A 6,174-nucleotide genomic window follows, 5' to 3' on the forward strand; every position below is an offset into this window, starting at 1 on the left:
GAAGAGAACCAAGTCTTGAACATTATCCTTTGACTTGCACACTCTTACACACACACACACAATCAATCAATCAATCAACACATAAATAAATAAATGGTTTTTAAAAAATACACTGATTTTTTCCACTTGGTCCCGGGGACACTCACAGGCTAACACGCAATCTCCCTTCTAGGACACCAGGATCTAGGAAGTGGGCAACAACTGTACTGAATCCGGTCTAACCATCTGTCTGGCACAACGGGGTAGCCCTGCCAGTGGGTCGAGCTGTTTTGCAGAAGTTGAGATTTCTTGTGGGCAGCCTTTCCAAGGAAAGGCTTTCTTCTCCTTTCTGAAGATCTGTGGCCAAAGCCAATGGGCCTTTCGCAACTGCTCAGGAGCTCCGTGAGTCATTCTACCGCATGTTTTCAGGCCCTGCAAGAAAGAAGGAGGAAGGCTTGATCCAAGTTCCAAAAAAGCTGATCTCAGCCCCAAATCTGATCCACTCTCTACTGCCTTCAAGTCATTTGTACGTGTATATGGCATGCAGCCGAGCAGTAAAACCAAGTGTATATGCGTGGATCACACACAGAGAAGAGTCCTTTGTTCCTTTTTCTGAGTCTTATTTTGCCAGTTTTCCTTCCCAGTGATAAGGCACTAGAATCCAACATATCCTTGATGAGATGCTGAAATGCAAGAGCATCCTGGGGCCCTCCATTGTTCCATGTGTGTCTGACCTTTTTACACTGCAACATAACATATATCCTTGATGAGATGCTGAAATGCAAGAGCATCCTGTGGCATTACTGTTCTATGATGAAAGGGCCCTCCATTGTTCCATGTGTGTCTGACCTTTTTACACTGCAACATAACAGCACCTACAAAGTTCATGCTTAAGAACTATGCAAATGAGTTACAAAAAAATCACAAACTGTTAAGGAATTTTTCAATTTTGTGTTAGTCTGCATTTATAACTATCTTGAAGCACATGGGGCCTCAAGCTGCAGGTTGAACATACCTGGGGCACTAGACCGCTGCTCAGACTCCAGATCTAAACACCTTAGTTTCCCATCATCCCTACTCTATCCCTGGCTAGAAAGCATCCCTAGGCCTCTCTGAAGAAGAAAGTTCTCAGTACTCCTAGGAAAAAAAACATGTCATACTTATATTGTGAGTGGGTTCAGTTTTATGTTTGGTTTAGTCTTTGTTTTGGATTTTTGAGATAGGATCTCACTATGTAGCCTAGGCTGGCCTGGAACTCAATCTGTAACTCAGGCTGGACCTTAACTCTTGATCCTCTTGCCTCTGCCTTTAAAGTACAGGAGTGCATTACTTGCTTATGAGTTAAGAGTTAAAGGTTTTGGGTGGAGCAGCAGGAATTGCTCATGCACCATCCTGGCTCCTGTGACACCCTGAAGGATACAGAAAGACTTAAACCTAGGCTTTACCCTCAAAAGATAAAATCCTAAAAAAAAGTTACCTATGCCATTGATTGTCTAAGTTAATGAAACCATTTTAAATTCATTTATTTCTAATACTGTATAAAGTTACCCTAATATTAAAATGTAACAATATTTCCTGAATCAAAACTAATGATTAATACCTGGGTGGAGTGTGTAGCTCACTTGGTTGAGTGGTTGCCTAGTATGCATAAAACTTTGGGTTCAATTCCCAATACCACATAAAACCAGATACCGTAATGCACACCTGTAATCTCAGCATTTGGGTGATAGAGGCGGGAGACTCACAAGTTCAATGTCATCTTCAGCTATACAGTGAATTCAAGACCAGCCTGGGATATGTGAGACCCTGTCTCAAAGAAACCCAACTAAGTAGCTATGGCGATGCTATGGATCTTAAAGGCATCTATCTTAGGGAATACCTGTTCACTAACTGGTCCCACAATCAGCAGTTATCTTTACTGGCAGCCCTATCACCTGACAGGTTTGCTGAACCCATATACTTGCTGTGCAATGCAAAACTTATAAAATATGAGCACACCTTTTCTCTCAAACTTCCCCTTATATCCCTGAGTTCTATTCTTCCAGTTCCGGGATCTTCCACTTCACCGAAGTCTTCTCTGCTTGGGCTCACCTTGAATTCCTTACTTCCACCTCCCTACTTGGGATCAGTCATTCCCACTCTTGCCCCAGCAAGATCCCCTTACCACTTTCTGATATAGACATGTTTCTTCTTTTTTTTATCATTGTTGCAAGTGTTGGAGTTTGGATGTCACATGTTAAAAGCTAACAGGGAGGGAGGGAACTACACTTCTCACAGACAAAGATAAATTGTGCTGCATTTGAAGTTGAGGGTTGTCGGTACAGGGCCATCTGGTGCACAGATGGATCTTTAAAAGGAAAGTAATTTTTTAAATTAAACTACTGTCTTAGTTTGTTCTTCATTGCTGTGACAAAATACTCTGACCAATACCAACTTGGGGAGGAAAGGGTTTATTTGTCTTACATCTCCCAGGTCGCAATTCATCAGGGAGCCCAAGGTAGGAATTCAGGGCAGGAACGTGGAGGCAGAAGCTGGAGCACAGGCCATGGAGGAATGCTGCTTACTGGCTTGCTCCCTTGGCCCCTGCTCAGCCTGCTTTCTTATGCAACACAGGCCCACCTGCCCAGGGGTGGCACCACCCACAGTGGGCTGGGCCCTCCTACATCACTCATCAAGAAGATGCCCTTCAGACATGGCCATAGGCCAGTCCAATAGAGGCAATTTCCCGATTGAGGCTCCCTCAACCCAGGTGTGTCAAGTTGACACTAAAGCTATCCAGCACAACTACCTACTGAATGGGGTGTTAAAATTAGCTGCTCTTACCTGTGCAGGAGAGCTACAGAATCCATTCAGGTATAACAGTGAATAGTTGGACAGATACACTATCATGTACTTCCTCCAAAACTATTAGAGTTTTGTGATAATAAATACTTTAGAAGCTCTAGTTTCAAAGCTAGGACACTAAATGAGTTAAAACTGTACTTGACCTCATTTTTATATAATTGCCGATTTCTCTTTCTATATTTTATTATTTTATGTGTATGTGTGTATTGCCTGCATGTATGTAAGTGCAACTGAGTCCTGCAGTGCCCAGAGAATAGGAAGGGTCATAGGATCCCCTGGAACTGGAGTTACAGACAGTTGTTAGCTGGCATGTGGGTGCTGGGATTCAAACCCGGGTCTTCTGCAAGAACAGCCAGTGTTCTTAACCGCTGAGCCATCTCTCCTCAAAATACTTTTGACATTAAAAAACATTCTTTTTTAGATCACAAAACTACCATAAACACCTCCATGTCCCCAAAGCTATACCAGCAAGATCTTCCTACACACAACCAACCATTCCTGTTATCATATTAAGTGTTTAAAAAATGTTTACTATACATTTTAAAATGTTACCAGGTGGGGCTGGAGAGATGGCTCAGCACTGGCTGCTCTTCCAGAGGGCCCAGGTTTGATTCCCAGCACCCACATGGTGGCTAACAACCATCCATAACTCCAGTTCCAGGAGATCTGACACCCTCTTCTGACCTCCCTGAGCATTGCACAGCACAGGTATATCTACACACATGCAAACAATACACTTATATGCATAAAATAAAAATAATAACTTAAAAAATGTTACCAGACATCATGGTGCATGCCTTTAGTCCCAGCACTAGGGAGGCAGAGCAAGTAGATTTCTATGAGTTCAAGGCCAGCCTGGTCTACAGAGAGAGCTCTAGGCTTGGCGGGGCTATACAGTGATATCCTATCTTTTTTTAAAAAGGGGGTGTTACACTTTACTAACTCCTATGCAAGAAAGCAGTTAATAGCTAATTCTTTATGCCTCCACAATGATCCTTCCTTCCTCTACCCCATCTCCTAGGATGAGGCTGAGGGTATGCCTGCAGGTTTTATAAGACTTCCACATCATTTTAGGATGAGAGTCTCAGCAAGCACATTTCCCTGTGGAATCCCTTAATAAAGACGGACAACTTGCTCTGAACAAGCAGCCCTGGGAAAGAGGGACTAGCGGCACTCAGGGCAGGACCGGCCGCTGTCCTCTTGCCTGGCTCACACTGGGTTTATCTGTCACCAGCAAATGCACTGTCAGTCCGCAGTGCCACCACTGAACTAGGAGCACCACTGAGGACTGGTCAGTCTAACCCAACTCATCCTGTATTTTAGAAAACTTGGGTTTGTGTTTTGTTTTGTTTGGTTTGGTTTAGTTTGTCTGTCTGTCTTTCTGTCTGTCTATTGTTTGAGTGCAGGGGTCATGTAGCCCAGGCCTGCCTCAAATTCAAATATAGTGGAAGATGACCATGAACTTCTGATCCTCTGACCTCTACCTCCTAAGCTCTGGTATTATAGACGTGTGCCACCATGCCAGTTTTATGAGGTGCTAGGGATGGAGCCCAGGGCTTCTGCCTGCTACGCAAATATTCTACTAAACTGAGCTACATCTCCAGCCCAAAACCTCTTTGTTAAAATACATTTTCCTTAGCCAAATGTGGTGAGGCATGCCTTTAGTCCCAACACTTGGGATGCAAGTGTTAGAGCTTGGTGAGATTAAGGCTAGCCTGCTCTACATAGCTCCAAGCCAGCTGGGGCTATGGAGAGACCTTATCCCAAAAAACAAAAACCAACAACAACAAAAATCAGGGACTAGAAAGATGGCTCAGTGGTTAAGAGCACTTGCTGCTGTTACAGAGTAACTAACTTCAGTTCCCAGCACCCACATGGCAACTCATAACTGTCTAACTCCAGTTCCAGGGGATCCAACACCCTCTTCTGGTCTCTGCAGGCATTCACAACGTGGGTGCACTTACACACATATAGGCAAAACACTCATACACATAAAAAATTAAAAATTAAAAAACCAAACCAAACAAAATACATCTTTCTTTATTGTTTGTTGTTGTTGTTTGTTTTTAAAAAAACTAGGTTTCACTCTGGCCTCCAATTCCTTGGCTCAAGTGATGCTTCTGCCTCACTCTCCTAAGCATCCTGGGACTTCACACACGTACCGGTGCAAATGGTTATTTACAATAAGAAAAGTTCATTATGTGCATTTTTACTTATTAAGGTGCTAAGGATGGAGCCCAGGGTCTCATGCATGCTAGACATATTCTAGCACCGGGCAACATCCCAGCCTAGAAAGGACAATGCTGACTGAAAAGAGCCCTGTCTGGATCCAAAAATCTCACTAAGAAATGCCACCACTCCAGATCCCTGACAAGCAGTCAGTGAAGCTTGGAGGCTGCGCTCCAGCAGCTGCCTGCTCCACCAAGGCCCTGGGGATGGCCAGGTTCACCTAATGGAGAGGGAAGTCATGCAGGAGAAATCCCTCTTCTCCCCACCATGATGAGGCCATAGCACAAGGTGTACTAGGTCCTAGAGGTGTGTTGGGGGCTCCCCAGCACTATTATAATGGCAAGGTAAATGGAAGCGAGCATGGATGACTGTTAGCCTGAGGACCTGCCAACTTGTGCTAAGAATAAGCAAAAGGCTTGAGGCCCGAGTAGCGTCACAGCCCCACCACTCCAAGTCTCTTCCTCCCCGTGACTTTGGTAGAAAGTCACACTTTGCTTTTGCTTTCTAACCCAACAGTTTTATCAGTACAAAAATAGAAATGGGGGCTGAAGATGTAGCTCAGTTGGTAGAGCACTTGCCTGGCATACATGAAGCCCTGGAGTCAATAATCATCACCACATAAACTGGGTGTGGTAGTGCTGTAATCCCAGCAGTCAGGAAGTAGAGACTGGAGAATCAGGAGTTCAAGGTCATCTTTGGCTATACAGCAAGTTTAAGTCTAGTTGGGTTACATGGAACTCTGTTAAAAAAAATAGTAGTGGGGGGGGCTGGAGAGATGGCTCAGTGGTTAAGAACACTGGTTGTTCTTGCAGAAGACCTGGGTTCGAATCCCAGCACCCACATGGCTTCTAACAACTGTCCATAACTCCAGTCCCAGGGGATCTGACAGCCTCTTCTGACCTCCGCAGGCATTGCACAACACGGGTGCACTTACCTACATGCAGGCAATAGACGCATACACATAAAATAAAAGTAGTAAATAAAATAAAATAAAATAAAATAATGTATTTCTTTTTATTTTATGTGTATGAATATTTTTTTTTTTTGGTCTTTTTGAGACAGGATCTCCCTGTAGCCCCAGCTGTCCTGGAACTCATTATGTAGACCAGGCTGGCCTTGAAC

General features: G+C 44.0%; 1 protein-coding gene across 1 annotated transcript in view; it reads right to left on the bottom strand.

Moving 5' to 3' along the window:
- Window positions 1-307: 307 nt before the first annotated feature.
- Window positions 308-6,174, bottom strand: part of Scaf8 (SR-related CTD associated factor 8) — a 230,736-nt gene continuing 224,869 nt past the window's right edge. Inside the window, exon 22 of the transcript XR_003847254.1 lies at window positions 308-411. The gene's annotated coding sequence lies outside the window, so the exon portion shown is untranslated. The remainder of the gene's footprint in view (window positions 412-6,174) is intronic.

The sequence above is a fragment of the Nannospalax galili genome, unplaced genomic scaffold (assembly GCF_000622305.1).
Source record: "Nannospalax galili isolate Female #2095 unplaced genomic scaffold, S.galili_v1.0 scaffold1087, whole genome shotgun sequence".
Taxonomy (NCBI): Eukaryota; Metazoa; Chordata; class Mammalia; order Rodentia; family Spalacidae; genus Nannospalax; species Nannospalax galili.